General features: G+C 32.1%; 1 long non-coding RNA gene, 1 other non-coding gene and 1 pseudogene across 2 annotated transcripts in view; 2 read left to right on the plus strand and 1 right to left on the minus strand.

The window, feature by feature from the left end:
• LOC112481387 overlaps positions 1–23,799 on the plus strand; it is a 56,048-nt gene that overhangs the window by 19,313 nt on the left and 12,936 nt on the right. The window lies entirely within an intron of this gene.
• On the plus strand, positions 19,177–19,296 carry LOC112481437 (annotated as a pseudogene).
• On the minus strand, positions 21,270–21,376 carry LOC112481523. Its single transcript, XR_003046904.1, has one exon. It is a non-coding gene; the product is annotated as a U6 spliceosomal RNA (small nuclear RNA).

The following is a 23,799-nucleotide window of genomic DNA, read 5'->3' on the forward strand; positions in this document are numbered from 1 at the left end:
AGGTCTCTATTCTCTATACCTACAGCTCTTATTAGGTGGCCTCTCTTCAGCTATCCCATCTCTTCAGGGCTCTAGGAGAGACACTCTCTTTCCCACCCCTGTTACCACTTCAGTCCTAAGGGAAGTGATAACTTCCTAAAATTGTACTCCTCGTATGCCTCACTCAAAATCCATTTTTGTTCTTTTAAGTAGCCACTTCATTATTGCCTATGATTCTTTTAAATACATAGTTTCTTCATTAAATTACTTTCATTTGAGCCATCTGAATTAGATTTCTCCAGTTGAGGTCCTTCCTGATATAGATTTTCACATCTAAAAGAACTGTGTTTTTTTGTTTGTTGGTTGGTAGTTTGTACTCAGCCAGATAAACAGTAACATCACTGTTTATCAAGAAAGGTCCTCCTCTTTCTCCAAACCAAGATTTTCAGAAAAACATGTATAATCAGGAAGGAGTTATGAAGAAAGAAATAGGACAAACTCACATTGATCATCGCTGGGGTCATAAGGGTTCCAGCCACATTCCACTATCTTCGGACCTTTTATCTTATAGAAATAGGGTTGTATTTTGTATTCAATGACATAATCACATGTCAACTGTTTAATTATACATTATGTATGAAAAATAATCTAGTCCCCACTGACTTCACTATATACATCAGTACATTTTAGATTTGTCAGCAAATTCAATTTATTTACCTTTCAACTTAATGAAGTTATTTCAAATTTCGTAGATGTGGAAGTAATTGAAATATAGACATTAGAAATCTTATTTTAATGTCAAATCTCATTTGAAAACTCATTTATATTTCATGGAAATGAGGACTCTGGTAACTGTAATCTTACTATTTCCATACATATTAGGAAATAAATATTAAAAAGTAAAAAACTAAAGGATATGCTTATCAAATTATGGTTTATAATTTCAGGAGGTGAATCTAACAAAAGGATCAAATATTCAGTCAAGTCTTTTTGTCATTTCTATCTCCTGTGATACTAATGCTTGTCAGGTAATTTTAATTCCAAAAAAATTTACAACTTCTAGAGCCATAATTAATAAGCAGTTTATGGCTGCTAGACACATCAAAAATATTATTTCAAAGTCTAGCTTTAGAAGAGAGATTTTTTTTGAACTTGATATGGGTACTGAGTTAATAGTCTGCTTTTCTATTCAAATTGTTCCTTTGTCAACCTCCTCCAAAGTCTAATGTAAGTACACACTGGCAGGCGTCCCTCATGCTTTTAAGTGCACTTAAGATTTAGCAGGTAAGAAAGAGCCAGTGTACTCACACAGCCACCAGTCTAATGTCAAATAAAAGAAAAAATATTTGGGACTTTAAGAGAAAGAGTTGTGCTTTAGTTGAGATCAATGCAGAACCAGAGCTTCCACCATACACATTGTAGCCCAGAATCTGAGAGTAGTTTATATAGCATTCACTGGAGTATAGCCTTGTAGAGATGCAAGCTGTGCACAATAGCTCTGACTACCTCGTTGAAAAGATAATAATTACATTATCAAGGATGTCAACAAACTTTCTCTTGCTTAGGGGTATGTCTGATGAATTTAGAATCAAGGACCATGAAGGAGGTTTTCTTATGTGTAGGTGCAGTAACGGTAAGATAGCACAAAATAAGGCCTGTTCTTGCTCATGCACAAACCTATTCCCGGTTTTAAGACGACTACATTTGATGCTTTTATATAGAGAGTAGGCCCTCCAACTATGAGTTGTCAAATGAATTATTTTTTTGTTCGTTTCTTGTTTTCTGTAACACCACACTTTCTTTTCTTCCTGATTCATCAATGGTTCTTCCCCCATTATTTTGTTATCCTCTTCCAATTTCAAATGTAAGATTTCCTTAGGAATGAGTTCTAAGTCCTGAAGAAGGTTTTTTGTTCTCATTCCAAATATTTTCCATGGGCAAGCTCACATATATCAGCAAGCCACAAAGGTCTGTTTTCAAACCAGTATGTTTCCACCATTCCCCGTGGTCTCTCTTTCTGGTATACTTATTTTAGTTTTTAAATAAATCACACTATTTCCTTTTACCTACCTTTTTTACTCTCTATCTAAAAGATTCTTCACCTGTTCCTTTTCCTGCTTCTTACTTATCTTTCAAGTTGCTCTCTTAACTGAGATTTTACTCTTTTAGAAAAACTTCCCTGAACTCCAGATAAAATTATGTCTTTCTACTATCTTTGTTTACAATAGCTTAAATGTCTTCCTTTGTAGCACTTATCAAACCATAACATATTATTTGTGTGATTATATGCTTACTATGGTCTTAATATAGCCTATAAAGTACATTCAAACAGGTCCTATTTGTGCTTTTCACTATGTGTCTGTGTTTAACACACTGCTTGACATACAATGTGCTCATATTTACTGCCTTTGATGTAGGTATTACAGTAAAAGTTATATGAAGTGTTTTGGCATCCTTTGAGAAATTTGAAAACCTTTCTTTCCTCATCAAATTTAAAGATAATCCAAGTAATTTTAAATAAATGGACTAGTAAAGTGATTAAATATCACTAGTGATTATATTACACTACTTGATACATAACATTATTTTAGTGTGAAAAAGCTAAAATACATTATCCTAAAGACCAGGTTATCATGGAATTAACAAATATTCCGAATCTCTGAACAGTAGTCACTAACAGTTTCTATTAAGTAATTATTTTTAAATATTGCTCACAATAGAGAGAATAAGCATATTTAGAATGTATATAATATCCAATTTTGTATCAAACAGTTTTGGGGTAATTCTCAAAATATTTTATTTCTTTTTTAACACAAAATGAATTGAGTATGTTAAATGTTTTGTATCATTATCTTAAAAGTGCAAATGTTTTACCAAACACATGCATGGTCAGGCTAATCAAGTGTTCCAAATCATTTATTGCAAGAAATAAGATAAAAATAAATTCTTGCCTACATAGAGTTATGTATTGATGATTGAGAACTAAGGATCTGGAGGCTTCCTAGAAAAATAATAGAGAAAAACATACTTGGCATCTTGAGATTATCTGTTGAGCTGAAAGCTGTCATCTCTTTTCTGCTTTTGCCTAAAGACCTGGAACATTAGCATGTTCACTTGGCCAAAGACAGATGGCTGCCCACACATTCTCCCTGGGCTTAACACTTGTTCTCTTAATACCAACCACCAAGGAGCTTGGTCCACCATCTGTGGATATGTGGTCTCCTCTTCACTGTATGAATTTCATGACAAGAGACTGAGTGACTTTGGATTTTGCATGCTTTTTTTTTTTTTTTTATTTTTATATAAACACTATAAGTCACCATCTTTACTAGTCAGGATGGGCTATGTCGGGCTGCAAAAACAAACACCATCCTGTTCTCAGTGGCTTAACACAACAAATATTTATAGCTCACTATCCTAAATATCCAAACGGAGCAGCATAAAGTTCAGCTCATTGTGGTCACTCAAAGCCCTAGGGTCATGGGGGTGACCTCTGAGCCACTGCTACTACAATCACTACCTGGGAAAAAAGGAAGTTTAAAGCCAATTGCCTACAATTAAATCCTCTTACTAGGAACTGATATACTTCACTTCTGCTCATTTTTAACTGGTCACAATAGGTTGATGGCCATACTTAACAAGTGTGGGAGGTGATGGTGAAGGGAGTGATGAAGTACAATTCAGCCATGTATCCAGAAGGAGAACTGGAATACAGGTGAATATCTCTCTGAGGAATGGAGGAGAAAGTAATGTTTTATAGTTTAAAAAATCAAACTCGTCAGGAATTATATATTTCACTTCTTTCACACTTTCAAAATAAAATAGCTCTGTATTATATTCTTTAAATGTCTTACCTTTCTCATTATTTTAAAAGTAACGTACAGCTCATCTAGATAGATACAGGCCTATGTTGTACAGTCCATAAAACCCCAAAGCCTGCAATTTCTACAGGTCTTTGCTAAATAAAAATGGTTCTTTCTACACAAAGATATCATATTTTTGTCATGTGACCATGAAAGCCAGATAATTTCTTAACTGTACAGAGATTAGTGACATGATAGGTGAGCTTAAGAAGAGGTATGATAAGCAAGAGTTACTTATAGGTTGGAGGTAATAAGAGGCATTCAGGAATAAATCACAATTTAGATTACAACAAGATGAGTGAGTCATTACAATTGCAAATTAATTAGTGATTTATCCAGGTTTCCATTAGAACTACTATGAATTGCCTTGAAAAAAGTTGTTGATGGGTGTTTATTCATCACCATACCTTATGTTCTTACATCACCATCATACTTCGGTCTCCTCCTTCTTCATCATCGCCATCATTTTTACTGCTTCTTCCTTTGGTGGAGTCTCACTATGTGTCAGGAATTGTATTTGGAACTTTTATCACACTTAATATTGTATTTAATATTTAGACTCAGAAAACACAGAATTATCTTTTTATTTTCACCTAAAATAAAGCATAATACTCAGCCTTGATAAGGCATATTTTTTTTTTCTAATGAGTTTTGCTTAACTGAGCTTCTCACTCCAAACATCAGAATTTTAATTATAATTATTACTGAGATCATCTTACTTAGTAGAGAAAACTATCAATAATAATAGTTGAAGAACATTACAATTCCAGCTCTTATAATGACAAAAATAATTACTTAGAATTACTAAATCTATACAATCAGCACTACATAATGTTACTATATAGGATAGAGTAACTTAAGTGATGTGCTAGGATTTATTCAAAACCACGAGACAACATGCGACAGCTTCCTGAAATTTTATTATAAATCCAAAGTCCACAGTTTACAGCATAATTACATTAAAATTGCAAATTTAAATGAAATATGGTGCCTTTCTGTTATGTCAAGTTAACTAAGCTGAAATTACATTCCCCATATTTCCATATAGACAAATATGGAACATTTCATGTTAGAATTAACCACAAATGGAGTTTGCATGTGAATTGAAAGATGGCAGGTAGCAGCACCCATGTTTATCTTAGAAAGGTGAGTATGAGTTTCGAAGCTATTGTAGCTCACACACATTGTCACTGATCCTCTTCTTGGCATTGTTGCAACAGCAGCCAAGCCCCAAACTTCTCTGTCTCTTCTAGATGTTCTCTTTCAGTGTCTCCAGTAACTGGACCAGGTAGAATGCAGTGTCACAGTCAAAGGCATCCATATTGAAGGCACCCACCTCACTAAGGATAGAGACAATGAGAGACATCCTTGTGGATCAGTTTGTTGCTGCTTTTCCATTTCTTATCCACCTTTCTTTCCCAGTTTCCCATTCTGTCAACTTTAGAACTATTCTTAGAAACAAAATAACAACCTTTAATAGACTATTTAACAAATACCCACCTGCATATGGTCAGTCCCTATATTCCTATAATAAATCCCTTATTTTATATTACTTATTGTGGTTCTGTTTCTTTGCTTCTCTTTCCCAGAGTCAAGAGCATTCTTGATATGTGTTAGAAATTAGGAGCATGGGAAAACTGGAATGGATATGGTGCTTAGATGGAAATAGGGATGAAGAAATGATGGGTGCAAGATTGTATAGGGATTTTGACTATTTTTGTGAGATGGAAATCCATTGGAAGATTTTGGCAGAGAAGTAATATGGTTTGACTTCAATTTTTAAGGTTCATCTTGGTTATGGAGATAAGAATAGACTCAAGAGGCAAAGTAAAGATGGGTAAAAGAATATAAATTATGAGGCTATTTCAATCATCTGGTTTTCAGAGGAGGGTAACTTGAACTGGTAGTAGTAGAGGCATAAGAAATATTCTTGAAGGCAAATTCAACATTATTTGTTAATGGATTAGATGAGAGGTATGAAGAAAATTAGGAATAATTCTAAAGTCTTCAACTCAATCAAGTAAAACTAAGTTGTTGACTTTTACAAAGATGGTGAAGCTTGGAGGGAAAGAAGTAATGGGTTTCAGTTTGGATTATTTTTAATTAGAGATACTAGAAATACCTAGGAGACATCAATAAATAGATATTGCAAAGGCCATCAGACATATGAGTCTGAATTTTAGACAAAAGTTTCTGGCTACATGTAACTTTGAGAGTCATTAATATATGAATGATATAAAAAGTTATAAGACTGGATGAGTTCACAAAAGAGATGAGTGTTAATAGTGCCAAAATGTGGTACACGAATTGAGCCTTGAAACACTCTGAAATTAATATATCAGGAAAAGGAGAAACCAGATAAAGAAATTGAGAAGCAATTAATAAAAGAGGATATAAGGTTCACAAGCCAAAGGAAGAAATTATTTAAAAAATATAGTGACCAACTCTATCAAATGCCACTGAAAGTTGACATAAAATGAGATCTGATATTTAGCCATTGGATTTAGCAAAGCAACTATCTCTAGTGACAAGAGCTCTTTGGGTGAAGTGATAAGGAGAAAGCTTGGTTGAAATTGGGTTTATGACAGAATCAAGTAGAAGAAATGAATGCAGTAAGTATAAACTACAATTTCAAGAAAGTACATAAAAATGAAAAGACAAAAGGTAAAAGTACTTATGGAGGAAATAGAGTCAAGACAGTTGTATACTGTGTTGTTTTTTAGGAAGAGAAAAATAACAACATGTTTGGATGCCAATGGAAATGGTTCAAAGAGAAGAGAAGGCAAAATTGATAATGTAGGAAACATTATATTAGAAATTATTTCTAGAGCAATGTCCTCGAATAGGCAAAGAGAAATAGAAAGATTAATCTTAGATAGTACACCATTAAGTTCATCCATATAAACTGGTATATGATTATATGAGCACAAATGCAAGCAGGTGGATAGATGTGTCCAAGTCAACTCTTAAGGCTGCTTTCATTAAACAGAGGTGAGACAATATCTTTTCTCCACTCAAAAACCTGTAATAGTTGACAATTTCATATTGAATCATGTGAAATTATTTAAATATTCAATGATTAAAAATTACCTATCAAATTCATGTTTTGCACCAAATAGTTTTCTAGGCACTGGGGATAGACTGGAAACAAGATTCCTACTTTCATAAAAATGATAACAAATACAAAAACATCACAAGGTACAAAACAAACCCAACATCAAAAGGGAAAGCAGGAATCAAGTTCAGAGAGAACAGGCACCTGGCCCACTATTCTCTCATTATCCATAGACATGGGATGCGGAGATTTGAGGTCTTCAAGTGATTAATTTGCAACTGCCATTGTAGACTCATTCTCATTGAACATCTTCTCACTCAGCTTCGGGGACAGAAAATCCAGCCACTCCTAGTGCAAAATTATACTAACTCTACCATATATGTAGATCTTTTTATCATACTCTTTCTTCAGCATAGAATGCCCTTTCCCCCATCATAATTTACCAATATTTTAAGGCCCTAAAGAAATGCTTTCTCTTCAATACTTGTGTTCTTCAAGTAAAATGTATTATCTTAGGGTTTATAGTTTGTTACTTATGATTCCAATTATTATTATTTCTTACAAATTGAAACCATTGAATCAATCAATATTTTGAGTACCAAATATGGATTAGGCATTGTGCTAGTTATTGAAGTTTCACGAAGAAAAAACACAGTATCTTTCCTAAAGATTTTCCATGTTTACCTTACCCACAAACTTGTGCTTGATTCATCTTTGTGTTCCCCACAGAACACCCCAGAGCATCTTCAACATGTGAGGTATTCCATTAAATATGTTCAACTAGTAAAATATTTTTCAGTCACAAGTAAGAAGGAAATCCTGACATTTGTAACAACATGGATAGACCTTGAGAGTATTATCCTAAGTGAGATTAATCAGATAAAGAGACAAATACTGTATGATTTTATTTATATGTGGAATCTAAAAAGCTAAACTCCTAAAAACAGGGGATAGAATGGTGGTTACCAGAGGCTGGGGAGTGGGGGTACTGGAGAGATATTGTTTAAGATTACAAAATTTCAACTAACAGATATATAAGTTGTAGAGATCTAGAGATTATAGTCAATAATACAATATTATAAACTTCAAAAAACTAAATCTTAATTGTTCCTTCCACAAAAAGAAATGATAATTATGTGACATAGTAGGATGTTACACACCTTAAACTTACACAATGTTATATGTCAAGTATATCTTATTAAAATAATTTAAATTTTTTAATTCCTTCAACCATATTTCAGTATCTAGAAATGGGAAAAGAGAACCAAAGAGATAATAACTTCTGGCCTAGGTATTGTATAGGTAGATGTTTTATATAATCTTCATAATAATCATTCACATCAAATAATTTGATCAATTTAGTAAAATTAACCCACTGCTCTGAAAATTATAGGCATTTAAAAAGTAGCCATTAAGAAAGGATCTGGGGAAAAAAGCAATTTGCAGAAAGATGCAGATCATAGGAGAAAAACAGGACTCTGGAATAAGCTGAAAAACTTTGGAGTTGTGAGCCCTTATCAGCTGTCCTGGTAAACAAGCCTTTATCCAATATGTCTCAGTAGACAAGGTAATCCTTAGCCATGCTCAATAATTTATTTCCATTTTTTAACTTATATAGATACAGAATAAGTTTTTAAGGAACTTTATTAACTTTTATACTAGAGGGGTATCATGAACTACATCTCTTTTTCAAAACAGGTCTTCCACAAAAACAAAAATATGATTAGATAATTATATTTTATATTTATAACATTTTATTCTAGCCTAATAGTAGGTCTAATTGCAGGTTTTTCTTTGTGATACAGTGCTCAAATGAACTTCACCTGTACTTTTATTAGTGTTCTGTTCTGAAGGTGTTATTAAATCTTTAGAAAGAAGGTCAAAATACAAACAGAGCTCATTCTTGATTATTGCACTTGAGTAACTAAATTAACATGCTACAAGCATTATAACCTAAATCGTAATCCAATTGAACTGATTATAAAGAGGCACAGATAAATGAGCTGTTTTAATAAGCATTTATTTATTAATTTGCTATCAGAGTGACTTCCATTAAAGTAAAATAATTAAGATGCTGAATCAGATGATGACAAGGCTGCCAAGCAACATCTTTTCCATTAGAAGAGAACACAAGAGTGTTTGGAAGTGAGGCAATGTTCTTTAATGAACGCAAATTTTCTTTCAAATTTTTTCACTGCTCAAAGAAAGATTGTTATTTAATAAAAAGACAGCTATAAACATCAGCCACCATTCCATTCCTTGAATGCAAAAAGACAGTTAATGGGAGCTATATTTCTACTTTGGCATTTACCACTTTTCATCTGAGTAGAAGTCATTTTGTTATTAGCACACAAGTGAAAACTATTATTCGATTACTATTTGTTAATGAGTTATATCAGAAGCTGAGCCAAAAACCAAAAAAGGAGATCCATAAAACCACTCCATGTCCTCAGATCTTTGAGGTCACCAAGACTCTGAGCCTCAAAGCTGTTCTATGGATGTGCACAGGCATATTTCCCTCTCACGCCCAGGTGCAGTGATGACAGACACTGTGGAGATACACAGATGGCACTTCAATCTCATCATGATTTCCAGTTATCCTTCATCTATTTTCCTGTTTTCTAACTCATGATCCAGAACTCAGGTCAACATGCTTTTCATGTCAGGGATGTTTCTGCAATTAGTATAAAAACATTAATATTTGACCAGCATTCCACTAGAAAATAATTTTTTTCAAATACTTGGAAATGAGTGAAAAATTTACCCAGATTTTTTAATATTTTTACAATTTAATACTTTGGTACACCAGTGTACATAATAAAATTGAATCATACCTAAAAAGCTGACATTTCAGTCTCATTAATTTACTATAAAATTACACAGATTATATATGTATAACATATATATACTCAAGATATATATATGCATACATATGTGTAAATTCAAAAGATACCAATCTAAACCCTCCCCATACTCTGATTAAAGAAATGTAATTATGTTTCAAATATTTTATATGTAATTATGACCACAGGAGTCACAAAACTTGAAATTTTTCATCTCATGGCTCATTTCATTTAGAGTTAATGTATCCTTTAAATTAAATTTCCTTTCTGACCGAAAAGTAAAAAACAAATTACAATTAAACAACAGGAAATATGTGGACTCAATATATTTCATTGATTTCATTTTAAGATTAAAAGCAAAACATTTTTAAATTAAGATCTCACTTTATCTGTACTTTCAATTTGTACCACATGATCAACTTCTCAGTTGATGCTATTTAAACATGTATGAATCTCTAGCTGACTGACTGAATCTGCATTTCTAAAAGTGAACCATAAAACTGAAACTGATATGACATTGAACTTTTGTAATAGGACTGGGTTTAAATAAAAAATAAGACTTTTCTAACAACTGATATAACTGAAAAGTTTTAAGATTTGACAAAATTGCTGGAAAGAAATGGTCTAATCAGTAGAAAAGAGAGATTCAAGAAAGTACATGTAGGGGATAGTTACTGAAAAAAATGTTCTCTTTATATCCTAATAAGTTAGAATTCCTCAATAAACTAGTTATAATTATATAAGTTATAGATATACAGTGAGTCTTTAGGTTCTGACCAGTTCACTTAGCTCCATAGCCTATGGGAATCTTGATTTAAATTATATTAAGCGAATTAAGAGAAAGGCCTCAAATTCTTAGAAATATAAACAAAATATCTATCTATTTGTGTCACATTTCTAATGATTATCCCATTTTTGTGAGTGAGTATGACAAATGCGGTATACAGTTCTTTTACAATTATCTTTAAAGGTGAATAAAATTTCTTTGCTATACAACATAAACCTAAGCACATTTCTCTCTCATGCTGAGTCTTAGAGTAGCAATCTCTTTGGAGACTGGTTGTCTGAAATTTTCTCTCACATGACCATTCAGGCTTAACCATAATCCAGCTAAAGCTGAGTCATTGATTGACACTAGGCACTGGGACAGACAGATGAATTTCTCTGGTTTAAAGTTTAATGGAACAGATCTTTTGATCTCTGATTCTGTAAGGAATCTGAAGTTCATTTTCTCCCTCAGATTTCTGTGGTGCTGGTACATTGTCACATACAGATCTTGTTTTCATGAGTAGAATGTAATGCAGTGAGGCCAACATTGCTAAACTAATATAGTGATTTATATTCATGCTTCATGGGAGGATAACTTGATCACTATCATTTTCAAAGGTGCATAGTCTATCCAATAGACATGTGACATAGGTTCTTCTAAGATCTAAGGTTGGATATGTTTTTTCTTATGAAAATAAGCTGGATAATAATATTGTAATTCAACATTTACTCTCCTATTTCTGAAATGGCCACATCATTTTAATGTGAATATCAAAGTCAAAAATTTTTAAAAAGGAATAAAACTATTCCTTGTTTTCATATAATTCAGTCTTTTTTCTTATATTAGCTTCTATAAGCCCAGAGCAGTATTCGAATTAGTGGAGGAAGAGAAAATATAGCAAGTCACATTCCCCACTATATAGCTCATTTTGTAGTTCTAGTCTCAAGAATGTGACCACAAGACTCATAAAACCCAGTTGCAGTTTCTCTCATTCTGCATATTTATTGAAGTCTTCTTAACTAGTCTAGAATTATGTCTAGAATTAGGTCCTTCCTGAGGCAAGCCAGATTACTTTGCTGTTTCCAGTAATTCAAGGTCCACTCCAGGGCAGAATGAATTAATCAAAGTAGAAGACTTGCAAGGTTAAAATATATGAACAGCCAGTTTTTCACTGCATTTTCTTCTCTATATAGTATTTTCATAAAGATCTACCTTCCCAGGACTTTGCCAGCAAATTGAGAGAAAAAGGTACATTTGGGCATTTTTTTCCAAATTTCAATCATATTCAAATTAGACAGTTTTTAACAGAAAAAAGTAGTGAAATTTATATAAAAATATAGTATAAAATTTCAAAATGTCAATTCCTCTCTAAGCATCATCTATTAGATTCCTTTTTTCCTAAAACATGTGGTAATTTTTGACCAAAATTGATCACGTATTTGTTCTAAAAGAGCTTTTAGAAGAGTGCAAACTGCTGATAAGGCCAATAAAGCTGAGCTTTTAAACTTTTTGCATTTCAATTGCATAATCAAATCCTGATGATAGCACATCACACACTCTGAGAATGCCATGGGCATTGCACAGAAAATGAAAATTAGTTCTAAAAGCCTTTTCATTCTCAGTGGCAATGCTTCTCTCCTGGCTGTATATAAAAGAGGATCAGACACAAAATGGAAAAAATAATATGACTGTGAGTGAAAGCAAAACCCAAAGAAAACTGAGAGCATTGAGGGTTGAAATAGAAGAATGAGCAGCTGTAATTAGCTCTAGAGCTCTATGAGAATAAAAAACAAAACCTATTTAAAAAAATATAAACAGGCAAATGTCAACTGAAATAGTTACTACTGCTGTAACAAACCTTGGTAAACAGTGAGCAAAATGAAAGTAAATAAAGTTTGTGAATAAAAGTTTGACATCAATTCCATTGGCTACATTTTTCATAAATTACCATCCATAATAAAAGTCATTCTGTTATATTACTTTTTCGGTATGACAACATTTAATACTAAAGGTAGTTTTAGATAAAGGCAGAATATCATTACATATCTTCTACTACACAGACATATAAGGCAATTTTAATTACCTTCTATGTTTATAGATACTTTTGTTTCAAGAAAATAGTGCAAAGGTAATCAAGATAGTGAAAAGGCATTCTCCCCCATACTCAACTTTGGTTTTGTCCTGTTTGAAGTGTGGTTTACCTACTCACTTAAACAACCTGACCTTGTAAAGCATTAAATTAAATCAAAACTTGCTTATGCATTTCTTATTTTTGCACACTGGAGGCTATAATTCTTCCAACATGAAACTATGCATTATTATAAAAGGTTTCATATTTGTTCATTTGATAGAATTTAGTTGGAATTATGCTCAAGCCATGTCAGTAGGAGGCAAATGAATGTTGTATTAATGTGGCCTTTACATTTAAGGCAACTAATTCTTTAAAATAAAATAACTTGGTCTTCTTCCAGATCCGTTTCAGACAGACACAGGGAAATGAAATTTTTGTATTCCTCAGTTTGTTGTTGTTGTTGTTGTTGTTGTTGTTGTTGTTGTTATCCACAACATCTACAAAGCTGTTACATTTTTGCAGAAAGGTCTATTCTTCTCATGTATAAATGACATGTACAGAATTATTTGCACTCTAAGGAGTGTGTTCTGTAAGAAAGAGCAAGGCTAGAGAATAACTCTTTCCATTCTCTAATGCCATTTTATAATTCATTAAATTGGTAAAATAAGCCTGTGGTCATGCTTGAGTCTGATTCACAGATGGAACACTGATAGTAAAGAAAGACATCTCCTTTTAAGTTGGAGATATGAATCCCCTACCTGTCCTCATTCTTTCTTATTTTTCTTCAACTCATAGCCACTTGATATATATTTGCTTACTGACAATTTCCCTATTAGAATGTAAGAACCATGAGAGAAGAAATCTTTGTTCATTGCTATGTCCCTAATACCTAAAATTCATTGAAGGTGCTCCATAAATACCATGTAAATGATTGAATAGAGGAAAACCAAAATTGATAACCTGTCATGCCTGAATTATACATGTACTCCCCTAATTCTTCACTTTCTGAAAATTATATTCTTAAAAGTCCCCAGATACTTCCTAGCTACACATTAGAATGATTGACTACCAGTTCTTACTCTTGTCCATCTCTCTGTCGTATCTCATATAACTACCAACTTTTCTTCTTAAAATTTTATGGGATTCAATCATGCTACCTCTCTCTTAGTCCCTTTAATTAACTGGAAACTCATTCCCTTGTCCCTTATTGGATTCTTTATAGGATTATGGGCATGCCCTAAAAACAACCTTTGCCATGTGATTCTTCTCATCCTGTATGAACTCCATAAGAAGCCTGCCCACTCTCTTGGCTTCAATCTTCACAGTTATACTGTTGACAACAAATATTTTCTTTCAGTAATGATTTAGCGCCAACTTTATTTCCCTATAAGAAACAATATGGTGGAAATTTTGATCTGTATTGCTCTTTCCAATTCTCTCTCCTGACCTGGTATTTTTATTCATGAAGTCATTACTTTTCTTTATATTATTCCTAAGACCTGAAATATTTAATCACTCTCCAAATCATATTCACTTTTTATACAAATAGATCTAAAAATCCCTTGCCCCCATTCCCCTTCCCTTGAAATGTGGTGATTAGGCACTTAACAGCATCTTTATGGATTTCTTGCTTCACTGCTCCTCTCTGCAATGTTTCGAGAACTATTAGAGCACTGCTTCAATCATACAACTCCCCTGCAGATTATAAAAGAAGACTCATTGATTGGGTAATAGGCACAGTAGATTATTTCCTGTAATATTCTCCTGCTCTTATCTTCTAAAATCGGTGTGTTTTTATTTCTGTTCAGAGAAATGGAGAACTAGTATTACTTCTGGATCTACATTCTTGGCACAGGTTTCAATGCCAGTTATAATCAAGGTCCTGACCTCCCTTAACAGTTTTTCTTTTAACTATCCCTCATGAATTGTCATGTGTAGTCTATCCACTCAACTTAATTGTGTTTTCCTATTTACATGTTTACTAATACACCTCTGTGGAAAAGCTTTCCAGTAATTTACTTATTCTTCAAGAGACAGTTCAAATATAATTGGCTTCATGACCTTCATAAAAAAAAAAAAAAAAAAAACCACCCTGACCAACAGAGCTTGAAATACTCTGCTTTCTGAGTGCCTTAGCATGGTTTTGTTACTCATCGAATGTCTATAATTTACTACAGATTCTCCTCAACTTAAGATAGGGTTATGACCTAATAAACTCATTGTAAATTGAAAATATCATGTCAAAAATTCATTAACTACACTTAACCTACAGAATATAATAGCTTAGTTTAGCCTACTTTAAACATGCTCAGAATACTTATATTAGCCTACAACTGGGCAATTATTTTGAGTTTCATCTCAAGAGTAATTGCCTTCCTCTTCTTCTCACCAGAAACAAGAAACAAAGATGGACATATTGTAGAAATGATGGCATGCAAAAACACAAAATACAGTGTCCAAAAAAATGCTGGCACTGTGGAGTATTGATTGTTTCCCCCATGATGGTGTGGCTGACTGGGAGCTGCAGCTCGCTGCCAAGTCTCAGCATCCTGAGAGAGTATGGTATTGTCTGTTGCTAGCCCAGGAAAAGATCAAAATTCAAAACTTGAAGTATGGTTTCTACTAAATGCATATTGCTTTTGCACTACTGTGAAGTTGAAAAATTGTAAGTCGAACCATTGTTAAGACAGGGACCATCTGTGCTTGGACCATGATCAATCTTTTCCTGAGTGTCTGCTTTCTGTCTTCTACTAGATTAAAATCCTTTAAAAACAAACCCTGTGCTTTCCTTATCTGATCATTTCCCTCAGTGCCTTGCACATAGTAGGTATATGTTCAATTAACATATATTATTAATAATTGAAAGAAAAGGCCTATTATCATGTTTAATTTAATAGTAAAACATGAATTGTATTTACACATTAAAAATGAGTTTTATACATTTATATAGGAAACCAAGACTCCAACCTCTATGATATCCAATCCAGAGGAAAAAAATTATATAATCTTCTTATTCTTTTGGCATACATATCATCATATGATTTCTGCTCTCTGGCAATTTTTGAAAGTCAGATTTCTGAGCAGTTGATCAAGAAGTTATATTTAGGACTTTCAATTTTGTAACATTCTCAACGGAACTAAACTATTACTAACTTCTAAGATTTCTAAAATTACATAGTTAATTTTTTTTTCTAAATTTCTTTAAATTTTTAAATTTCCTGGTGTAATTTAGTGACATTTACACCATATACAAGAAATATCATTCCCTATCAATCATCTATGCTGGCAGCAAACTTCCCCAGTATATTCGGAAGCATCCAGCAGCAAGGCAGGTGGCCTATGGAACATGTTACTATCAAGGTCTATCTTAACCCCAAGCAGGAACTTAAATAGTGACTCAAGCAACAAAATTGGATTTCATTTCTCTTTTCCAGCTGTCAAGATTAAATTTTTCAAGTTTAGTTCAGTCAAATTTTCCTCTATTAGCATTGGAAATCTAAAAGCTCTAGTTTCCTTCATCTAAACAGAAGGTCACTTGCTGTGTACTTTCATCAAAATATTAACCTATAACGGAGAGGTCATAAAATTTTATCTGCATGTAACTGAGCAAATAAGGGTCTGCCACAAGATACTAGATTATTGATTTTTGGAAGAAAGGTTCACATATTTTACAAGGCTTTACTATATATAAAAAATACAAAAGTTCTTAATATGTTATTATACAAACATGTTACTCTTCAAATGTAATATGCAAAATTGTACTAATATTCTGAATAGCATGTAAAAAAATGAAACATTTGACAAAAATCTCAAATGTTCTTAAGATCCAATAAGCATTAATTAGCATTTAATTAGTTCTGTGAATTTCTATAGTCACATGAGCTAAAAATAAATGAAGCAAAGAATGAACAGAAACAGTATTAATAGATACGTCTACATACTGATTTAGAAATTTTAACATACCTCTTTTAAGCTGACAGAACAAACACAAAAATACTCAGGAGAAAGATATGGACTTGAACAGCACAATTAGAAATCAATAATAAAATAACCTTAAAAACCTCAAATATTTGGAAATGAAATAATTTACTCCTAAATAACCCAAAATGGAAATCAGAAAATAATTTGAACTTTAATAATAATGAAAATACAGCACATTAAAACATTTGGAACATAGATAAAACAATCTTTAGACCAAATTTACAACAATAAATACCTATACTCAAGTTGGAAATCAATGATATCAACATTTTGAGAAGCTAGAAAAAGAAGAGTAAATTGAAATAAGATTAAGTAAAAGGAATAAAATAACAATAATAAATACCAATGGAATTGAAAAGAAAAATATAATAGGGAAATTCTACAAAGTCAAAAATAGTTTTTTTAATGACTAATGTAATCGAAAAACTCCTACCAATACCAACCAAGAAAGGAGAGTAATCACTACCTGTCAACAACTAAAATTGAAAGAGGATACACTACAGATTTCACAAACATTAAAAAGGTAATAAAAGTATATTGCAAACAAATTCATGTCAATAAACTTTCTAAATGATTAAAATGTTCAAATTTCTTGAAAACAAATTTAAATTTAAAAACTGACACAAGAATAAAAATAGAACAGAACTAGCTAATAAGTTTTAAATTCATTTTATAATTAAAAATCTTTCCATGAAAATGTCTTTCTGAAGAGAAATTAAATGTTTTATAAAATTAGCTCCACCCCATTACTAAAATACGACATGGCCTTTATAAAAAAGGAAAATTACATGTCAAACTCTTCCATGATTATAGAAGCAAAATTCCTACCCTAAAGTATAATAAACTGAATACATTGAAACAGAAAATATTAATGATACAAGACCTAGTAGTTATTTTAGAAATAGTTTCGTTTAATATTTGAAAACCAATGTCATTCACTATATTAATAGGCGAAAAAAGAAAAAAAATCGCCAAAAATGCAGAAAAGGTTATTTGATAAATTCAAAAGTGATTCATGAAAATGTCTTCTTTTATTCTGTTTCACAATATAGTTATAAAATGGAACTTCTAACTCTGAAAATAAGTATACCCTGCCCCTCAAAGAAGCAAAATTAACTGCCATAGCCACAGCAATCATTGCAATTCTTGGATTGTTATTATTTAAAATCTGTAAATGTTAAAAGATATTATTATGAGGATGTTCAATATATCTCATATTTAGACTTAGATATTTTGCTAAATAATTTATATTGAAATGTATAAAGTATCTACAAATAGAGCAAGGACAATTTTATTTTCCTGTGAAAATAAATATAAATTACATTCTATATCACCATATTTTTTAAAAAGAAGATTTTTATAATAGTTTGTTTTTTCAAAAAAGTTGTGTAAAAATCTTAAAAGACAAAACTATTTACAAAATAGATTTTTAACACTCCTCAATTTTATTCTTCAAATAATGTACTATTTCTCTATATTTCCCATCAGTTACTAATTAAAAATTCAACGTCATACTGTTTGGGATATTTCTCCTTTTTTGCATCTAATATTCAATTTCAATTATTTACATATACTTCTATGTTTTTTCAGCTAAGTTAAACTGAAACTTAAAAATTTATTTATCACTATAGTGTGGAATATTAAATTACAAAGTCCTTAGAAACTTCTAATTTCCCATCTATTAATGTTTGAGTTCTACTTAAATGAGATACACACAAAAATAATATAAATTGAAAACATATTCTTCAAAAAAGTAAATCAATATAATTTCTAATTTAATAATTTATGAAATAGGTAATTTGCCATTGTCACATGAACTAAATTTCCTTTGCAATAAATTTGAAGAGTAAAATATTTATTTAAGTATCATGTTTCCCTAATTTTCTCTAAATCCCCATAAGACTTAGTAATCAACTAATACATGTCAATTACAGTTCGATATCTAATATATATCATAAAACCTCAGATCAAAGGAGAAACCATGGAAATTTTACAGTTTCAAATGTAGAATCAAGCAATATTTAGATATCAGAAAAATATCTTAATCCAGAAGAATCTGCAGTGTGTCATTTGCAAAAAGGAATAGGACAGACATGTTAATTTTTATACTTATCGGTTGCCAATATTTAATTGCAAAGAGCTGAAAATTCAATGAGGACAAAGAGTACCAGTGAAACACTAACTCAAGCAGACATCATGTAGTTGATATGTTGTAATCTTCTTCATGACATAAAACTAATACTTTTGCCTCTTTCATATTATTGCAAACTGTTTGTATGCTATCTTGGAAAGTTTCTAAATAAAATGAGGATTTATTTTATATAATTTGATCTGTAGTCATATTTGTTAGAAAATAATTATTCTGTAAAAACTTTTAAAGCTTTACTATTTTGTGAGCTTATTTTATCCCAAATTGTGTCACCCAACAAAATATGACTTTTGGGGCCTCCTACAGAAAGCATATGCATCCTTGCCTCAGTGGCATTAGGTCTGGTTTATCTAAATTGTCACAATACCACTTATTCATTGATCATTTCTTTCCACTGTTTGAAAGCATTGACTTAATATTATAGTCTTCCACTAAACTATTTAACTATTTAATAAATTAATAATTAGTTTACGGCCATGCCACCCCTGAACGTGCCCGATCTCATCTGATCTCAGAAACTAAGCAAGGTCGGGCCTGGTTAGTACTTGGATGGGAGACCACCTTGAAATACCAGGTGCTATCGGCATTAAAAATAATAATAATAATAAATTAATAATATAATAATTAAACAAATGTTTGCTGATAAAATAAATGAATAAATTATATACTAAATTTGGACATATGCTTGTTTTAACTACTAGATCTTTTTTTCTTTTCTATGACTCACCAGCTATATACTAAATACTATGCATGAATCAAAAAGATGAGTAAAGCTATGAAATAAGCCAGATAAAAAATGTTGAAAACCACATGATATCACTTATATGTGGGACATAAACCTAAAAGCAACAAACGAACAGGACATGCAAGCAGAGACTCATAGACATGGACAATAGACTAGTGATTACCAGAGGGGAGGGGAGCGAGGGGAGCGGGGAGGAAGGAGTTAGGATAAAAAGGGTTAAATATGTGGTGACAGAAAGAAATCTAACTATGGGAGGGGGACACGCAATGCAATATATATATTCCTTACTGTTAAATTGTACACCTGAAACTTACTGTATTTCGTTAACCAATGTCACCCAATAAATAAATAAATTTTAAAAAACCTTACAATGACACTTAACCTATTTAAAGAAATCTCGAAGCATAATATTGTTACTTGTGAGGGAAAAAAATTAGTTTCAAATATATTGGTAAACTGCAAAAAAAAAAAAAAAAGTAAATAAATCTTCCTGGTTTTAGGGAGATTATAATTTAGTTACTTGGTACAACTAATATTCACATGAAATTTTAGAAATTTATAAACATTCCTAAACTTAATCCATTGCAATTCACTTACAAATAACATATATAATTACTGACTGACTTATTGTTACTATGTGTTTGCCTTTTTAGAAAACCTGTACACATTTTGGAGATTTATCATTACTTAGATGTAAAACAAAACAATGATCCTCCTTTGAATATACTATAACACAAATGTCAAGAAAAAGACATAGGCTACCTGAGGTAAAAGTATAAAGATACAATGTGTTTCTTAACAAAGAATAAAACACAGAGTCAAGCACTGATTTTCTGAGTGGAATCCTTGCCAGGCATCCAACTAAAGTCTGAGCAGAAACTAGAGAGGAAATCAATATTTCACCACTGAGTATTTTTAGAGTTTAAAATTATAGGACACAGAAGGCTCTGACAGAGAGCTAGTGAATGGTACACAGTGTGTGTGTGTCTGAAATGTCTAAAAATGTTTTACTTGACAGAACTGTAGAAGAGGTTATCCAGAGTAACCAGCTTTGATAACTATTTTTAACTTGTCTTTCTTTAGATTTGTACACAGAGACAAAATATTATGTCCTGTGTAGGCAATGTCTACTAAAAATTATGGGCTTGCATTTTTCCATTTTTTTAAAAAAGTAAATATTTTAATTATATACAATATATATTACTTATAAATAAGTAAAAATTTATAAGTATATTACTTATAAATAAGTATAAATAAGAAAAAATGTAAATTGATTCAAGGAAGAAGTCATCTATTATTTAAATAACCAGAAATAATCACAGGTAATATAATGAGTGTCTTAATACATTGAAGTGTGTTTCTTCACGAAATGGACCGAGAGCTTCAACTGACTCTGTGATGAATATAATTGTGGTAATTTTGAATTTATTTTATTATATTCTTAACCTCTGATCAAGATGTAATGCTGGGAATAAAGGTTCTGATATTGAACTTCATCAGAGAAGTTAAAACAATTTGTTTTTCCTTCATTATATTATTCATTTACATTTTTTAATATGGGGCTAAATATGTACATGTTGCTAGTCATTCTTATTTATGCTTTGTGAATTATCTGTATCTCTAGTGATAGATTATATTCTTGTTCTCAAATATTTGCTCCTCTTCTCTGCATGTGGATTATACGGCCCTATTTAATGCTATATGATTTTTCAGGGCCTCCTACAAAAGGTATATGCATCTCTTCCTCATTGGCATTGAGACTGATTTATCTACTGTGTAATTGTCATTTTTGTTTCATTTGTTTTGTTGTTGTTATTTTAATGGCATGCTTCAAGAATTTGTGTGTTATCCTTGCTCATGAGCCATGCTAATCTTCTCTGTATCATTTCAGTTTTAGCATATGTGCTGTAGAAACAAGCACTATTGTATATATGTTTAATTTTATATATATTACGATGTTTAACATTTTTAAAAAATTTTTTGCCTGAAGAAAGACTGCTTCTCCCAAGGCTATTTTGGGTGTGTGGTGGGGGTGGGGAGGACGGTGCTTGAACAATAAACAATTTCTCACAGTTGCAGAGTCTGAAGCCCATGATCAAGGCATCAGCAAATCCAGCATCTGCTGAGATCGTACTTCCTAGTTTGCAGACAGCTGTCTTCTCATTGTAGGTTCACATAGAGGAGAGCAGAAAAAGAAGAAGCAAGCTCTCTCATTTTTTCCTTATAACAGCATTAATCCCATTAACCTCATAATTTAATTATCTCCCAAAGAGTCCCACCTCCAAATAGCATCACATTGATGATTAGAACACACATATGAATTAGGGGGAAAGGCACAAACCTTCATTCTAGAGCATCCCAATACACTCTCTCAGTTTCCCTTTTTTAGTAAATATGTGCATCATCTAACACAGTTTTTTTTTCCAGCTAGAAACTGAAGATTCCTTGATACTCTCCATTCACTAGATCAATAAAGATGCAAGTACTGTCAGCTCTATCTTCAAAAATACGCTGGTAGATTCTGAGAGATGACAAAAGACCCAGCAGGGAGCATGGCTTTGATATACAAATTAATCTAGATCCATACCTCTTCTATTTGGCCCTTACATACCCTATACATAAAGAATCTTAGAATTTCAAATATAAAACTTAAAAGAAAAATAATCCTACTCTCTTCTCTTTAATACAATACACATTAAATTTAAGGAACAGAAGTCTTTCATTCTAAAAAGAAAGTCATTTAAAAATGAAAACGTCATAAAGAAAGAAAATGAAAATTGGAATTTAAATTTCAATAAATGTCCTCTCTGGTTGATACAGTGTCATTCACTAAAATATGTGAGTATATCAGGGTCATCACAATTGCTAAGAGTCTGTAAATATCCTTGAGTTATGTCATAGGATAAAAATGAAAGAACTTAGAAATATGTATTATGTTCAAGACTCCAGGCACTACGCCAGAGTCTGACTCAATCTACATTTTAAGAACACACATACACGCACATATACACACACACATGATTAGGATAGTGAAAATATGTACTTTTCTAAAATATATGCATTTTTAACATATAACTAACAAATATAAAAAGTCACAATGAATAATTACAAGAACAGTGGATAATTAGATGGGAAACAATGATAGAAATTTTTTCTGACAGATATTCAATCTTATCACGCATGAAGAAATAGAAATATCCTATAGTCCTTCCCATAGGCTTCTCTGTGAATTGTAATAAATTTCTTAAATACAATGAGCTACTTGGCTACTCATAGCTAAATAACTCATAACTAAAGCACCTTAGTTATGCAATAAAAGATCTGACTGCTTAGTTTTACATTGGCTTATGTCTGCTTCCTTTAGAGGTGAACATTGTGCTTTGTTGGTCTCATGCCTGATCTCCATAGTTCCAAGCAATCAACTAGATACTCCAGGAAAATTCTATTCTAGCCTTTGCTTAGAGGAAGCAGTGCCCCTTCATGCAGGTGTAGATAAATCAGTAGTTGCTTGTCTTAAGGTTCACTGAGTCTACATAAAAGTTTACCTGAGGTGGGCTTGCTGTGAGTTACCACATGCTAAAGCAAATCACAATGTATCAATATGTATAGATCTTGGATCTCTGAAAGCTTGGAGAAGGGCAATCACTGTCCCAGCAAGCATGGAACTCACAAGGCTAAGGAAATGTTTAGGTCCATATTTCAAGTTACAACTGTTCTGGGTTGTGAGAAAGGGAGATAAGAAAAGCTTATTGTCATCATTTTTCTCCCTGATGCATTATACCTAAATGTTTATCTCACATTCTAAACTGATTGAAAATACGATCACTTTATTGTATAGTTATAGATATTATGTAGAGACTGGTTCCATGTGTCTGGGAAATTTCCAATAGTCCCCATTTTTCATGCTCAAAATACCAAATAAAATCCATGTAGACCCATATGTTTTCTTACTCAGCTTTGTGAGAGCCAATCTTCCTTGTAATAAATTGCGAGATCATAGTCTAGGAACAAAAAATAAATGAAAAGAAGGGAAGATATACAACAATTATCTCTCTTTAGTTTTCCCAACTGCTATGCTCACAGCAGTTAGCAGACTACTACAAATAAAGAAACCACAAGGTAGGCAAGTATAATTTCTTCCTTCCTTTAGAGAGACAATGACAGTCTCACTGACCTCAGCTCACCTGCTAGCACATCTCAGGATACTGAAGATGTAAAGTTCCAGAAGCAACACTAGTTTTCCATTTGTCTGAACAGAAATATAAACATACTAATTTTAGAAGGTGAGAGCAGGAGAGTATTACCAGAAAACAATCTACTAGGTCTATTACTCAAAAAAAAAAA

This window comes from Pteropus alecto, unplaced genomic scaffold, assembly GCF_000325575.1.
Source record: "Pteropus alecto unplaced genomic scaffold, ASM32557v1 scaffold72, whole genome shotgun sequence".
Classification (NCBI taxonomy): Eukaryota; Metazoa; Chordata; class Mammalia; order Chiroptera; family Pteropodidae; genus Pteropus; species Pteropus alecto.